Here is an 18,049-nt window from a genome sequence, read left to right as displayed (position 1 = left end):
AAGAAGGTATTTATTTAATCGAAGGCCACCCTTGTTTAGTTGCATTGGTTTACGAAAGCGACAACAATGTTGTAAGCCAAAGATTGGTGGACAAACTCTAGTTACCACCAATCTTTCATCCGAATCAAGCAAGGATCAAATTCAGTACAGGATAATGTGTGAAAGAAGTATTATGTGATATTGCTCCCACGAACTCTTGTCATCTTCTTTTGAGATGGGCATGGCTTCGTTTTAAAATGCTCAATGTTGATGAACGTTCCCTTTATTTGAGGCGTGAGGGACATGAAATGAAGTTGAAATTTATGACACCAAGACAAGCTAGTAAGGATCAACATAGGCTGAAGGAGAAAATAGAAAAAGATAGAATGCAAAAAGAAGAAATATAAAATGCAGAAGAAATGGAAAGTGAAGAAAAAGAAAAGGAAGTAAAGATAAAGATGATGGAAAAGGAAGTAGAGAAACAAGTGTTTAATCGAAGGCCACCAATGTTAAGTTGCATTCATTTACGAAAGGGACAACAATGTTGCAAGCCAAAGATTGGTGGAGAAACTCAAGTTACCAACAACCTTTTAGCCAAATCAAGCAAGGATCACATTCAGTACAGGACAATGTGCGAAAGAAGTATTATGTGATATTGCTCTCACGAAGTCTTGTCATCTTCTTTTGGGATGGGCATGGCTTCATTTTAAAACGCTCAATCTTCATGAGCGCTCCCTTTATTTGAGGTGTGAGGGACATGAAATGAAGTCAAAATTTATGACACCAAGACAAGCAAGTAAGGATCAACATAGGCTTAAGGAAAAAATAGAAAAAGAAAGAATAGAAAAAGAAGTAATATAAACAGCAGAAGGAAGGGAAATTGAAGAAAAAGAAAAGGAAGTAAATAGAAAGATGATGGAAAAGGAAGTAGAGAAAGAAGGTGTTTAATCGAAGGCCACCCATGTTTAGTTGCATTTATTTACGAAAGCGACAGCAATATTGTAAGCAAAAGATTGGTGGAGAAAATCTAGTTACCAACAAGCTTTCATCCGAATCAAGCAAGGATCAAATTCAGCATAGGACAATGTGTGAAAGAAGTATTATGTGATATTGCTCCCACGAACTCTTGTCATCTTCTTTTGAGATGGGCATGGCTTCATTTTAAAACGCTCAATCTTGATGAACGTTCCCTTTATTTGAGACATGAGGAACATGAAATGAAGTTGAAATTCATGACACCAAGACAAGCCAGTAAGGATCAACATAGCCTGAAGGAGAAAATATAAAAAGAAAGAATAGAAAAAGAAGAAATATGAAGTGCAGAAGAAAGGGAAATTGAAGAAAAAGAAAAGGAAGTAAGGATAAAGATGATGGAAAAGAAGGGAGAGAAACAAGTTGTTTAATCGAAGGCCACCCATGTTAAGTTGCATTCATTTATGAAAGCGACAACAATGTTGCAAGCCAAAGATTGGTGGAGAAAATCTAGTTACCACCAAGCTTTCATCCGAATCAAGCAAGGATCAAATTCAGCATAGGACAATGTGTGAAAGAAGTATTATGTGATATTGCTCCCACGAACTCTTGTCATCTTCCTTTGAGATGGGCATGGCTTCATTTTAAAACGCTCAATCTTGATGAACGTTCCCTTTATTTGAGGCATGAGGGACATGAAATGAAGTTAAAATTTATGACACCAAGACAAGCCAGTAAGGATAAACATAGGCTGAAGGAGAAAATAGAAAAAGAAAGAATAGAAAAAGAAGAAATATAAACTGGAGAAGGAAGGGAAATTGAAGAAAAAGATAAGGAAGCAAAGAAAAAGATGATGGAAAAGAAGGTAGAGAAACAAGTTGTTTAATTGAAGGCCACCCATGTTAAGTTGCATTCATTTATTAAAGCGACAACAATGTTGCAAGCCAAAGATTGGTGGAGAAAATCTAGTTACCACCAAGCTTTCATCCGAATCAAGCAAGGATCAAATTCAGCATAGGACAATGTGTGAAAGAAGTATTATGTGATATTGCTCCCACGAACTCTTGTCATCTTCCTTTGGGATGGGCATGGCTTCATTTTAAAACGCTCAATCTTGATGAACGTTCCCTTTATTTGAGGCATGAGGGACATGAAATGAAGTTAAAATTTATGACACCAAGACAAGCAAGTAAGGATAAACATAGGCTGAAGGAGAAAATAGAAAAAGAAAGAATAGAAAAAGAAAAAATATAAACTGGAGAAGGAAGGGAAATTGAAGAAAAAGAAAAGGAAGCAAAGAAAAAGATGATGGAAAAGGAAGTAGAGAAAGAAGGTGTTTAATCGAAGGCCCCCATGTTTAGTTGCATTCGTTTACGAAAGCGACAACAATGTTGTAAGCCAAAGAATCGTGGAGAAACTCTAGTTACCCCCAAGCTTTCATCCGAATCAAGCAAGGATCAAATTCAGCATAGGACAATGTGTGAAAGAAGTATTATGTGATATTGCTCCCACGAACTCTTGTCATCTTCTTTTGAGATGGGCATGTCTTCATTTTAAAACGCTCAATCTTGATGAACGTTCCATTTATTTGAGGCATGAGGGACATGAAATGAAGTTGAAATTTATGACACCAAGACAAACTACTAAGGATCAACATAGGCTGAAGGAGAAAATAGAAAAAGAAAGAATAGAAAAAGAAGAAATATAAATTGCAGAAGGAAGGGAGATTGAAGAAAAAGAAAAGGAAGTAAAGAAAAAGACGATGGAAAAGGAAGTAGAGAAAGAAGGTATTTAATCGAAGGCCACCCATGTTTAGTTGCATTCGATTAAGAAAGCGACAACAATGTTGTATGCCAAAGATTGGTGGAGAAACACTAGTTACCACCAAGCTTTCATCCGTATCAAGCAATGATTAAATTCAGTACAGGACAATGTGTGAAAGAATTATTATGTGATATTGCTCCCACGAACTCTCGTCATCTTCTTTTGAGATGGGCATGGCTTCAGTTAATAACGCTCAATCTTGATGAACGTTCCCTTTATTTGAGGCATGAGGGAAATGAAATGAAGTTGAAATTTATGACACCAAGACAAGCTAGTAAGGATCAACATAGGCTGAAGGAGAAAATAGAAAAAGAAAGAATAGAAAAAGAAGAAATATAAACTGCAGAAGGAAGGGAGATTGAAGAAAAAGAAAAGGAAGTAAAGAAAAAGATGATGGAAAAGGAAGTAGAGAAAGAAGGTGTTTAATCGAAGGCCCCCATGTTTAGTTGCATTCGTTTACGAAAGCGACAACAATGTTGTAAGCCAAAGAATCGTGGAGAAACTCTAGTTACCCCCAAGCTTTCATCCGAATCAAGCAAGGATCAAATTCAGCATAGGACAATGTGTGAAAGAAGTATTATGTGATATTGCTCCCACGAACTCTTGTCATCTTCTTTTGAGATGGGCATGGCTTCATTTTAAAACGCTCAATCTTGATGAACGTTCCCTTTATTTGAGGCATGAGGGACATGAAATGAAGTTGAAATTCATGACACCAAGACAAGCCAGTAAGGATCAACATAGCCTGAAGGAGAAAATATAAAAAGAAAGAATAGAAAAAGAAGAAATATGAAGTGCAGAAGAAAGGGAAATTAAAGAAAAAGAAAAGGAAGTAAGGATAAAGATGATGGAAAAGAAGGGAGAGAAACAAGTTGTTTAATCGAAGGCCACCCATGTTTAGTTGCATTCGTTTACAAAAGCAACCACAATGTTGTAAGCAAAAGATTGGTGGAGAAACTCTAGTTACCACCAAGCTTTCATCCGAATCAAGCAAGGGTCAAATTCAGTACAGGACAATGTGTGAAAGATGTATTATGTGATATTGCTCCTACGAACTCTTGTCATCTTCTTTCGAGATGGGCATGGCTTCATTTTAAAACGCTCAATCTTGAGGAACGTTCCCTTTATTTGAGGCATGAGGGACATGAAATGAAGTCGATATTTATGACACCAAGACAAGCCAGTAAGGATCAACATAGGTTGAAGGAGAAAATAGAAAAAGAAAGAATGCAAAAAGAAGAAATATAAACTGCAGAAGGAAGGGAAATTGAAGAAAAAGAAAAGGAAGCAAAGAAAAAAATGATGGAAAAGGTAGTAGAGAAACAAGGTGTTTAATCAAACGCCACCCATGTTTAGTTGCATTCGTTTACAAAAGCAACAACAATGTTGTAAGCAAAAGATTGGTGGAGAAACTCTAATTACCACCAAGCTTTCATCCGAATCAAGCAAGGGTCAAATTCAATACAGGACAATGTGTGAAAGACGTATTATGTGATATTGCTCCTACGAACTCTTGTCATCTTCTTTCGAGATGGGCATGGCTTCATTTTAAAACGCTCAATCTTGAGGAACGTTCCCTTTATTTGAGGCATGAGGGACATGAAATGAAGTCGATATTTATGACACCAAGACAAGCCAGTAAGGATCAACATAGGTTGAAGGAGAAAATAGAAAAAGAAAGAATGCAAAAAGAAGAAATATAAACTGCAGAAGGAAGGGAAATTGAAGAAAAAGAAAAGGAAGCAAAGAAAAAAATGATGGAAAAGGTAGTAGAGAAACAAGGTGTTTAATCAAACGCCACCCATGTTTAGTTGCATTCGTTTACAAAAGCAACAACAATGTTGTAAGCAAAAGATTGGTGGAGAAACTCTAGTTACCACCAAGCTTTCATCCGAATCAAGCAATGATTAAATTCAGTACAGGACAATGTGTGAAAGAATTATTATGTGATATTGCTCCCACGAACTCTCGTCATCTTCTTTTGAGATGGGCATGGCTTCAGTTAATAACGCTCAATCTTGATGAACGTTCCCTTTATTTGAGGCATGAGGGAAATGAAATGAAGTTGAAATTTATGACACCAAGACAAGCTAGTAAGGATCAACATAGGCTGAAGGAGAAAATAGAAAAAGAAAGAATAGAAAAAGAAGAAATATAAACTGGAGAAGGAAGGGAAATTGAAGAAAAAGAAAAGGAAGCAAAGAAAAAGATGATGGCAAAGGAAGTAGAGAAAGAAGGTGTTTAATCGAAGGCCCCCATGTTTAGTTGCATTCGTTTACGAAAGCGACAACAATGTTGTAAGCCAAAGAATCGTGGAGAAACTCTAGTTACCACCAAGCTTTCATCCGAATCAAGCAAGGATCAAATTCAGCATAGGACAATGTGTGAAAGAAGTATTATGTGATATTGCTCCCACGAACTCTTGTCATCTTCTTTTGAGATGAACATGTCTTCATTTTAAAACGCTCAATCTTGATGAACATTCCATTTATTTGAGGCATGAGGGACATGAAATGAAGTTGAAATTTATGACACCAAGACAAGCTAGTAAGGATCAACATAGGCTGAAGGAGAAAATAGAAAAAGAAAGAATAGAAAAAGAAGAAATATAAACTGCAGAAGGAAGGGAGATTGAAGAAAAAGAAAAGGAAGTAAAGAAAAAGACGATGGAAAAGGAAGTAGAGAAAGAAGGTATTTAATCGAAGGCCACCCATGTTTAGTTGCATTCGTTTACGAAATCGACAACAATGTTGTAAGCCAAAGAATCGTGGAGAAACTCTAGTTACCACCAAGCTTTCATCCGAATCAAGCAAGGATCAAATTCAGCATAGGACAATGTGTGAAAGAAGTATTATGTGATATTGCTCCCACGAACTCTTGTCATCTTCTTTTGAGATGGGCATGGCTTCATTTTAAAACGCTCAATCTTGATGAACGTTCCCTTTATTTGGGGCATAAGGGACATGAAATGAAGTTAAAATTTATGACACCAAGACAAGCCAGTAAGGATAAACATAGGCTGAAGGAGAAAATAGAAAAAGAAAGAATGGAAAAAGAAGAAATATAAACTGCAGAAGGAAGGGAGATTGAAGAAAAACAAAAAGGAAGTAAAGAAAAAGACGATGGAAAAGCAACTAGAGAAAGAAGGTATTTATTTAATCGAAGGCCACCCATGTTTAGTTGCATTGGTTTACGAAAGCGACAACAATGTTGTAAGCCAAAGATTGGTGGACAAACTCTAGTTACCACCAAGCTTTCATCCGAATCAAGCAAGGATCAAATTCAGTAAGGATAATGTGTGAAAGAAGTATTATATGATATTGCTCCCACGAACTCTTGTCATCTTCTTTTGAGATGGGCATGGCTTCGTTTTAAAACGCTCAATCTTGATGAACGTTCCCTTTATTTGAGGCATGAGGGAAATGAAATGAAGTTGAAATTTATGACACCAAGACAAGCTAGTAAGGATCAACATAGGCTGAAGGAGAAAATAGAAAAAGAAAGAATAGAAAAAGAAGAAATATAAACTGGAGAAGGAAGGGAAATTGAAGAAAAAGAAAAGGAAGCAAAGAAAAAGATGATGGCAAAGGAAGTAGAGAAAGAAGGTGTTTAATCGAAGGCCACCCATGTTTAGTTGCATTTATTTACGAAAGCGACAGCAATATTGTAAGCAAAAGATTGGTGGAGAAAATCTAGTTACCAACAAGCTTTCATCCGAATCAAGCAAGGACCAAATTCAGCATAGGACAATGTGTGAAAGAAGTATTATGTGATATTGCTCCCACGAACTCTTGTCATCTTCTTTTGAGATGGGCATGGCTTCATTTTAAAACGCTCAATCTTGATGAACGTTCACTTTATTTGAGACATGAGGGACATGAAATGAAGTTGAAATTCATGACACCAAGACAAGCCAGTAAGGATCAACATACCCTGAAGGAGAAAATATAAAAAGAAAGAATAGAAAAAGAAGAAATATGAAGTGCAGAAGAAAGGGAAATTGAAGAAAAAGAAAAGGAAGTAAGGATAAAGATGATGGAAAAGAAGGGAGAGAAACAGGTTGTTTAATCGAAGGCCACCCATGTTAAGTTGCATTCATTTATGAAAGCGACAACAATGTTGCAAGCCAAAGATTGGTGGAGAAAATCTAGTTACCACCAAGCTTTCATCCGAATCAAGCAAGGATCAAATTCAGCATAGGACAATGTGTGAAAGAAGTATTATGTGATATTGCTCCCACGAACTCTTGTCATCTTCCTTTGAGATGGGCATGGCTTCATTTTAAAACGCTCAATCTTGATGAACGTTCCCTTTATTTGAGGCATGAGGGACATGAAATGAAGTTAAAATTTATGACACCAAGACAAGCCAGTAAGGATAAACATAGGCTGAAGGAGAAAATAGAAAAAGAAAGAATAGAAAAAGAAGAAATATAAACTGGAGAAGGAAGGGAAATTGAAGAAAAAGAAAAGGAAGCAAAGAAAAAGATGATGGAAAAGAAGGTAGAGAAACAAGTTGTTTAATCGAAGGCCACCCATGTTAAGTTGCATTCATTTATTAAAGCGACAACAATGTTGCAAGCCAAAGATTGGTGGAGAAAATCTAGTTACCACCAAGCTTTCATCCGAATCAAGCAAGGATCAAATTCAGCATAGGACAATGTGTGAAAGTAGTATTATGTGATATTGCTCCCACGAACTCTTGTCATCTTCCTTTGGGATGGGCATGGCTTCATTTTAAAACGCTCAATCTTGATGAACATTCCATTTATTTGAGGCATGAGGGACATGAAATGAAGTTGAAATTTATGACACCAAGACAAGCTAGTAAGGATCAACATAGGCTGAAGGAGAAAATAGAAAAAGAAAGAATAGAAAAAGAAGAAATATAAACTGCAGAAGGAAGGGAGATTGAAGAAAAAGAAAAGGAAGTAAAGAAAAAGACGATGGAAAAGGAAGTAGAGAAAGAAGGTATTTAATCGAAGGCCACCCATGTTTAGTTGCATACGATTAAGAAAGCGACAACAATGTTGTAAGCCAAAGATTGGTGGAGAAACACTAGTTACCACCAAGCTTTCATCCGAATCAAGCAATGATGAAATTCAGTACAGGACAATGTGTGAAAGAATTATTATGTGATATTGCTCCCACGAACTATCGTCATCTTCTTTTGAGATGGGCATGGCTTCAGTTAATAACGCTCAATCTTGATGAACGTTCCCTTTATTTGAGGCATGAGGGAAATGAAATGAAGTTGAAATTTATGACACCAAGACAAGCTAGTAAGGATCAACATAGGCTGAAGGACAAAATAGAAAAAGAAAGAATAGAAAAAGAAGAAATATAAACTGGAGAAGGAAGGGAAATTGAAGAAAAAGAAAAGGAAGCAAAGAAAAAGATGATGGAAAAGGAAGTAGAGAAAGAAGGTGTTTAATTGAAGGCCCCCATGTTTAGTTGCATTCGTTTACGAAAGCGACAACAATGTTGTAAGCCAAAGATTGGTGGAGAAACTCTAGTTACCACCAAGCTTTCATCCGAATCAAGCAAGGATCAAATTCAACATAGGACAATGTGTGAAAGAAGTATTATGTGATATTGCTCCCACGAACTCTTGTCATCTTCTTTTGAGATGGGCATGTCTTCATTTTAAAACGCTCAATCTTGATGAACGTTCCATTTATTTGAGGCATGAGGGACATGAAATGAAGTTGAAATTTATGACACCAAGACTAGCTAGTAAGGATCAACATAGGCTGAAGGAGAAAATAGAAAAAGAAAGAATAGAAAAAGAAGAAAAATAAATTGCAGAAGGAAGGGAGATTGAAGAAAAAGAAAAGGAAGTAAAGAAAAAGACGATGGAAAAGGAAGTAGAGAAAGAAGGTATTTAATCGAAGGCCACCCATGTTTAGTTGCATTCGTTTAAGAAAGCGAAAAAAAATGTTGTAAGCCAAAGATTGGTGGAGAAACTCTAGTTACCACCAAGCTTTCATACGAATCAAGCAAGCATCAAATTCAGTACAGGACAATGTGTGAAAGAAGTATTATGTGATATTGCTCTCACGAAGTCTTGCCATCTTCTTTTGGGATGGGCATGGCTTCATTTTAAAACGCTCAATCTTCATGAGCGTTCCCTTTATTTGAGGCGTGAGGGACATGAAATGAAGTCAAAATTTATGACACCAAGACAAGCAAGTAAGGATCAACATAGGCTTAAGGAAAAAATAGAAAAAGAAAGAATAGAAAAAGAAGTAATATAAACAGCAGAAGGAAGGGAAATTGAAGAAAAAGAAAAGGAAGTAAAGAAAAAGATGATGGAAAAGGAAGTAGAGAAAGAAGGTGTTTAATCGAAGGCCACCCATGTTTAGTTGCATTCATTTACGAAAGCGACAGCAATGTTGTAAGCAAAAGATTGGTGGAGAAAATCTAGTTACCACCAAGCTTTCATCCGAATCAAGCAAGGATCAAATTCAGCATAGGACAATGTGTGAAAGAAGTATTATGTGATATTGCTCCCACGAACTCTTGTCATCTTCTTTTGAGATGGGCATGGCTTCATTTTAAAACACTCAATCTTTATGAACTTTCCCTTTATTTGAGGCATGAGGGACATGAAATGAAGTTGAAATTCATGACACCAAGACAAGCCAGTAAGGATCAACATAGGCTGAAGGAGAAAATAGAAAAAGAAAGAATAGAAAAAGAAGAAATATGAAGTGCAGAAGAAAGGGAAATTGAAGAAAAAGAAAAGGAAGTAAGGATAAAGATGATGGAAAAGAAGGGAGAGAAACAAGTTGTTTAATCGAAGGCCACCCATGTTAAGTTGCATTCATTTACGAAAGCGACAACAATGTTGTAAGCCAAAGATTGGTGGAGAAACTCTAGTTACACACAAGCTGTCCTTCAAATCAAGCAAGGATCAAATTCAGTACAGGACAATGTGTGAAAGAAGTATTATGTGATATTGCTCCCACAAACTCTTGTCATCCTCTTTTGAGATGGGCATGGCTTCAGTTAATAACGCTCAATCTTGATGAACGTTCCCTTTATTTGGGGCATGAGGGACATGAAATGAAGTTGAAATTTATGACACCAAGACAAGCCAGTAACGATCAACATAGGCTGAAGGAGAAAATAGAAAAAGAAAGAATAGAAAAAGAAGAAATATAAACTGTAGAAGGAAGGGAAATTGAAGAAAAAGAAAAGGAAGTAAAGAAAAAGATGATGGAAAAGGTAGTACAGAAACAAGGTGTTTAATCGAAGGCCATCCATGTTTAGTTGCATTCGTTCACAAAAGCGACAACAATGTTGTCAGCCAAAGATTGCTGGAGAAACTCTAGTTACACACAAGCTTTCATTCGAATCAAGCAAGTAACAAATTCAGTACAGGACAACGTGTGAAAAAAGTATTATGTGATATTGCTCCCACCAACTCTTGTCATCTACCTTTGAGATGGGCATGGCTTCAGTTAATAACGCTCAATCTTGATGAACGTTCCCTTTATTTGGGGCATGAGGGACATGAAATGAAGTTGAAATTTATGACACCAAGACAAGCCAGTAACGATCAACATAGGCTGAAGGAGAAAATAGAAAAAGAAAGAATAGAAAAAGAAGAAATATAAACTGTAAAAGGAAGGGAAATTGAAGAAAAAGAAAACGAAGTAAAGAAAAAGATGATGGAAAAGGTAGTACAGAAACAAGGTGTTTAATCGAAGGCCACCCATGTTCAGTTGCATTCGTTCACGAAATCGACAACAATGTTGCAAGCTAAAGATTGCTGGAGAAACTCTAGTTACCACCAAGCTTTCATCCGAATCAAGCAAGGATCACATTCAGTACATGACAATGTGCGAAAGAAGTATTATGTGATATTGCTCCCACGAACTCTTGTCATCTTCTTTTGAGATGGGCATGGCTTCATTTTAAAATGCTCAATCTTAATGAACGTTCCCTTTATTTGAAACATGAGGGACATGAAATGAAGTTGAAATTTATGACACCAACACAAGCCAGTACGGATCAACAAAGGCTGAAGGAGAAAATAGAAAAAGAAGAAATATAAACTGCAGAAGGAAGGGAAATTGAAGAAAAAGAAAAGGAAGTAAAGAAAAAGATGATGGAAAAGGTAGTAGAGAAACAAGGTGTTTAATCGAAGGCCACCCATGTTTAGTTGCATTCGTTTAAGAAAGCGACAAAAATGTTGTAAGCCAAAGATTGGTGGAGAAACTCTAGTTACCATCAAGCTTTCATACGAATCAAGCAAGGATCAAATTCAGTACAAGACAATGTGTGAAAGAAGTATTATGTGATATTGCTCTCTCGAAGTCTTGTCATCTTCTTTTGGGATGGACATGGCTTCATTTTAAAACACTCAATCTTAATGAACATTCCCTTTATTTGAGGCATGAGGGACATGAAATGAAGTTGAAATTTATGACACCAAGACAAGCCAGTAAGGATCAACATAGGCTGAAGGAGAAAATATAAAAAGATAATATGCAAAAAGAAGAAATATAAAATGCAGAAGAAAGGGAAAGTGAAGAAAAAGAAAAGGAAGTAAAGATAAAGATGATGGAAAAGGAAGTAGAGAAACAAGGTGTTTAATCGAAGGCCACCAATGTTTAGTTGCATTCGTTTAAGAAAGCGACAAAAATGTTGTAAGCCAAAGATTGGTGGAGAAACTCTAGTTACCATCAAGCTTTCATACGAATCAAGCAAGGATCAAATTCAGTACAAGACAATGTGTGAAAGAAGTATTATGTGATACTGCTCTCACGAAGTCTTGTCATCTTCTTTTGGGATGGGCATGGCTTCATTTTAAAACGCTCAATCTTGATGAACGTTCCCTTTATTTGAGGCATGAGGGACATGAAATGAAGTTGAAATTTATGACACCAAGACAAGCCAAGAAGGATCCACATACGTTGAAGGAGAAAATAGAAAAAGAAAGAATACAAAAAGAAGAAATATAAACTGCAGAAGGAAGGGTAATTGAAGAAAAAGAAAAGGAAGTAAAGATAAAGATGATGGAAAAGGAGGGAGAGAAACAAGGTGTTTAATCGAAGGCCACCCATGTTCAGTTGCATTCATTTACGAAAGCGACAACAATGTTGCAAGCCAAAGATTGGTGGAGAAACTCAAGTTAGCAACAAGCTTTCATTCGAATCAAGCAAGGATCAAATTCAGCATAGGACAATGTGTGAAAGAAGTATTATGTGATATTGCTCCCACGAACTCTTGTCATCTTCTTTTGAGATGGGCATGTCTTCATTTTAAAACACTCAATCTTGATGAACGTTCCCTTTATTTGAGGCATGAGGGACATGAAATGAAGTTGAAATTTATGACACCAAGACAAGCCAGCAAGGATCAACATAGTCTGAAGGAGAAAATCGAAAAAGAAAGAATAGAAAAAGAAGAAATATAAAATGCAGAAGAAAGGGAAAGTGAAGAAAAAGAAAAGGAAGTAAAGATAAAGATGATGGAAAAGGAAGTAGAGAAACAAGGTGTTTAATCGAAGGCCACCAATGTTAAGTTGCATTCATTTACGAAAGGGACAACAATGTTGCAAGCCAAAGATTGGTGGAGAAACTCAAGTTACCAACAACCTTTCAGCCGAATCAAGCAAGGATCACATTCAGTACAAGACAATGTGCGAAAGAAGTATTATGTGATATTGCTCCCACGAACTCTTGTCATCTTCTTTTGAGATGGGCATGGCTTCATTTTAAAACGCTTAATCTTGATGAATGTTCCCTTTATTTGAGGCATGAGGGACATGAAATGAAGTTGAAATTTATGACACCAAGACAAGCCAAAAAGGATCAACATAGGCTGAAGGAGAAAATAGAAGAAGAAAGAATAGAAAAAGAAGAAATATAAATTGTAGAAGGAAGGGAAATTGAAGAAAAAGAAAAGGAAGTAAAGAAAAAGATGATGGAAAAGGTAGTAGAGAAACAAGGTGTTTAATCGAAGGCCACCCATGTTAAGTTGCATTCATTTACGAAAGCGACAACAATGTTGCAAGCCAAAGATTGGTGGAGAAACTCAAGTTACCCACAAGCTTTCATCCGAATCAAGCAAGGATCACATTCAGTACAGGACAATGTGTGAAAGAAGTATTATGTGATATTGCTCCCACTAACTCTTGTCATCTACTTTTGAGATGGGCACGACTTCAGTTAATAACGCTCAATCTTCATGAACGTTCCCTTTATTTGAGGCAGAAGGGACATGAAATGAAGTTGAAATTTATGACACCAAGACAAGCTAATAAGGATCAACATAGGTTGAAGGACAAAATAGAAAAAGAAAGAATAGAAAAAGAAGAAATATAAACTACAGAAGGAAGGGAAATTGAAGAAAAAGAAAAGGAAGTAAAGAAAAAGATGATGGAAAAGGAAGTAGAGAAAGAAGGTGTTTAATCGAAGGCCACCCATGTTTAGTTGCATTCATTTACGAAAGCGACAACAATGTTGTAAGACAAAGATTGGTGGAGAAACTCTACTTACCACCAAGCTTTCATCCGAATCAAGCAAGGATCAAATCCAGCATAGGACAATGTGTGACAGAAGTATTATGTGATATTGCTCCCACGAACTCTTGTCATCTTCTTTTGAGATGGGCATGGCTTCATTTTAAAACGCTCAATCTTGATGAACGTTCCCTTTATTTGAGGCATGAGGGACATAAAATGAAGTTGAAATTTATGACACCAAGACAAGCCAGTAAGGATCAACATAGGCTGAAGGAGAAAATAGAAAAAGAAAGAATAGAAAAAGAAGAAATATAAATTGTAGAAGGAAGGGAAATTGAACAAAAAGAAAAGGAAGTAAAGAAAAAGATGATGGAAAGGGTAGTAGAGAAACAAGGTGTTTAATCGAAGGCCACCCATGTTTAGTTGCATTCGTTTAAGAAAACGACAAAAATGTTGTAAGCCAAAGATTGGTGGAGAAACTCTAGTTACCACCAAGTTTTCATCCGAATCAAGCAAGGAACAAATTCAGTACAGGACAATGTGTGAAAGAAGTATTATGTGATACTGCTCTCACGAAGTCTTGTCATCTTCTTTTGGGATGGGCATGACTTCATTTTAAAACGCTCAATCTTGATGAGCGTTCCCTTTATTTGAGGCGTGAGGGACATGAACTGAAGTCAAAATTTATGACACCAAGACAAGCAATTAAGGATCAACATAGGCTTAAGGAAAAAATAGAAAAAGAAAGAATAGAAAAAAAAGAAATATAAACAGCAGAAGGAAGGGAAATTGAAGAAAAAGAAAAGGAAGAAAAGATAAAGATGATGGAAAAGGAAGTAGAGAAACAAGGTGTTTAATCGAAGGCCACCCATGTTAAGTTGCATTCATTTACGAAAGCGACAACAATGTTGGAAGCCAAAGATTGGTGGAGAAACTCAAGTTACCCACAAGCTTTCATCCGAATCAAGCAAGGATCACATTCAGTACAGGACAATGTGTGAAAGAAGTATTATGTGATATTGCTCCCACTAACTCTTGTCATCTACTTTTGAGATGGGCACGGCTTCAGTTAATAACGCTCAATCTTGATGAATGTTCCCTTTATTTGAGGCATAAGGGACGTGAAATGAAGTTGAAATTTATGACACCAAGACAAGCTAATAAGGATGAACATAGGCTGAAGGAGAAAATAGAAAAAGTATTAATATAAACTGCTGAAGGAAGGGAAATTGAAGAAAAAGAAAGGGAAGAAAAGATAAAGATGAAGGAAAAGGAAGTAGAGAAAGAAGGTGTTTAATCGAAGGCCACCCATGTTTAGTTGCATTCATTTACGAAAGCGACAACAATGTTGTAAGCCAAAGATTGGTGGAGAAACTCTAGTTACCAACAAGCTTTCATTCGAATCAAGCAAGGAACAAATTCAGTACAAGACAATGTGTGAAAGAAGTATTATGTGATATTGCTCCCACAAACTCTTGATATCCTCTTTTGAGATGGGCATGGCCTCAGTTAATAACGCTCAATCTTGATGAACGTTCCCTTTATTTGAGGCATGAGGGACATGAAATGAAGTTGAAATTTATGACACCAAAACAAGCTAGTAAGTATCAACATAGGTTGAAGGAGAAAATAGAAAAAGAAAGAATTCAGAAAGAAGAAATATAAACTGCAGAAGGAAGGGAAATTGAAGAAAAAGAAAAGGAAGCAAAGAAAAAGATGATGGAAAAGGTAGTAGAGAAACAAGGTGTTTAATCAAACGCCACCCATGTTTAGTTGCATTCGTTTACGAAAGCAACAACAATGTAGTAAGCAAAAGATTGGTGGAGAAACTCTAGTTACCACCAAGCTTTCATCCAAATCAAGAAAGGATCAAATTCAGTACAGGACAATGTGTGAAAGAAGTATTATGTGATATTGCTCCCACGAACTCTTGTCATCTTCTTTTGAGATGGGCATGGCTTCATTTTAAAATGCTCAATCTTGATCAACGTTCCCTTTATTTGAGGCATGAGGGACATGAAATGAAGTTGAAATTCATGACACCAAGACAAGCCAGTAAGGATCAACAGAGGCTGAAGGAGAAAATAGAAAAAGAAAGAATAGAAAAAGAAGAAATATAAATTGTAGAAGGAAGGGAAATTGAACAAAAAGAAAAGGAAGTAAAGAAAAAGATGATGGAAAGGGTAGTAGAGAAACAAGGTGTTTAATCGAAGGCCACCCATGTTTAGTTGCATTCGTTTAAGAAAACGACAAAAATGTTGTAAGCCAAAGATTGGTGGAGAAACTCTAGTTACCACCAAGCTTTCATCCGAATCAAGCAAGGAACAAATTCAATACAGGACAATGTGTGAAAGAAGTATTATGTGATACTGCTCTCACGAAGTCTTGTCATCTTCTTTTGGGATGGGCATGACTTCATTTTAAAACGCTCAATCTTGATGAGCGTTCCCTTTATTTGAGGCGTGAGGGACATGAACTGAAGTCAAAATTTATGACACCAAGACAAGCAATTAAGGATCAACATAGGCTTAAGGAAAAAATAGAAAAAGAAAGAATAGAAAAAAAAGAAATATAAACAGCAGAAGGAAGGGAAATTGAAGAAAAAGAAAAGGAAGAAAAGATAAAGATGATGGAAAAGGAAGTAGAGAAACAAGGTGTTTAATCGAAGGCCACCCATGTTAAGTTGCATTCATTTACGAAAGCGACAACAATGTTGGAAGCCAAAGATTGGTGGAGAAACTCAAGTTACCCACAAGCTTTCATCCGAATCAAGCAAGGATCACATTCAGTACAGGACAATGTGTGAAAGAAGTATTATGTGATATTGCTCCCACGAACTCTTGTCATCTTCTTTTGAGATGGGCATGGCTTCATTTTAAAATGCTCAATCTTAATGAACGTTCCCTTTATTTGAGGCATGAGGGACATGAAATGAAGTTGAAATTTATGACACCAAGACAAGCTAGTAAGGATCAACATAGGATGAAGGAGAAAATAGAAAAAGAAGAAATATAAACTGCAGAAGGAAGGGAAATTGAAGAAAAAGAAAAGGAAGAAAAGATAAAGATGAAGGAAAAGGAAGTAGAGAAAGAAGGTGTTTAATCGAAGGCCACCCATGTTTAGTTGCATACGTTTACGGAAGCAACAACAATGTTGTAAGCCAAAGATTAGTGGAGAAACTCAAGTTACAAACAAGCTTTCATCCGAATCAAGCAAGGATCAAATTCAGTACAGGACAATGTGTGAATGAAGTATTATGTGATATTGCTCCCACAAACTCTTGTCATCTTCTTTTTAGATGGGCATGGCTTCATTTTAAAACGCTCAATCTAGATGAAAGTTCCCTATATTTGAGGCATGAGGGACATGAAATGAAGTTGAAATTGATGACACCAAGACTAGCCAAGAAGGATCAACATACGTTGAAGGAGAAAATAGAAAAAGAAAGAATAGAAAAAGAAGAAATATAAACTGCAGAAGGAAGGGAAATTGAAGAAAAAGAAATGGAAGTAAAGAAAAAGATTATGGAAAAGGTAGTAGAGAAACAAGGTGTTTAATCGAACGCCACCCATGTTTAGTTGCATTCGTTTACGTAAGCGACAACAATGTTGTAAGCCAAAGATTGGTGGAGAAACTCTAGTTACCACCAAGCTTTCATCCGAATCAATCAATGATTAAATTCAGTACAAGACACTGTGTGAAAGAAATATTATGTGATATTGCACCCACGAACTCTTGTCATCTTCTTTTGAGATGGGCCTGGCTTCATTTTAAAACGCTCAATCTTGATAAACGTTCCCCATATTTGAGGCATGAGGGACATGAAATAAAGTTGAAATTTATGACACCAAAGACAAGCCAATAAGGATCAACATAGGTGGAAGGAGAAAATAGAAAAAGAAAGAATACCAAAAGAAGAAATATAAAGTGCAGAAGGAAGGGAAATTGAAGAAAAAGAAAAGGAAGCAAAGAAAAAGATGATGGAAAAGGTAGTAGAGAAAGAAGGTGTTTAATCGAAGGCCACCCATGTTTAGTTGCATTCGTTTACGAAAGCGACAACAATGTTGTAAGCCCAAGATTGGTGGAGAAACTCTAGTTACCAACAAGCATTCATTCGAATCAAGCAAGGATCAAATTCAGTACAGAACAATGTGTGAAAGACGTATTATGTGATATTGCTCCTACGAACTCTTGTCATCTTCTTTCGAGATGGGCATGGCTTCATTTTAAAACGCTCAATCTTGAGGAACGTTCCCTTTATTTGAGGCATGAGGGACATGAAATGAAGTTGAAATTTATGACACCAAGACAAGCCAGTAAGGATCAACATAGGTTGAAGGAGAAAATAGAAAAAGAAAGAATTCAAAAAGAAGAAATATAAACTGTAGAAGGAAGGGAAATTGAAGAAAAAGAAAAGGAAGCAAAGAAAAAAATGATGGAAAAGGTAGTAGAGAAACAAGGTGTTTAATCAAACGCCACCCATGTTTAGTTGCATTCGTTTACAAAAGCAACCACAATGTTGTAAGCAAAAGATTGGTGGAGAAACTCTAGTTACCACCAAGCTTTCATCCGAATCAAGCAAGGGTCAAATTCAGTACAGGACAATGTGTGAAAGACGTATTATGTGATATTGCTCCTACGAACTCTTGTCATCTTCTTTCGAGATAGGCATGGCTTCATTTTAAAACGCTCAATCTTAAGGAACGTTCCCTTTATTTGAGGCATGAGGGACATGAAATGAAGTCGATATTTATGACACCAAGACAAGCCAGTAAGGATCAACATAGGTTGAAGGAGA

Source organism: Vigna unguiculata, chromosome 8 (assembly GCF_037176805.1).
Source record: "Vigna unguiculata cultivar grain cowpea cultivar isolate G323 ecotype 2 chromosome 8, ASM3717680v1, whole genome shotgun sequence".
Lineage (NCBI taxonomy): Eukaryota > Viridiplantae > Streptophyta > Magnoliopsida > Fabales > Fabaceae > Vigna > Vigna unguiculata.
This window is presented reverse-complemented; position numbering follows the sequence as displayed.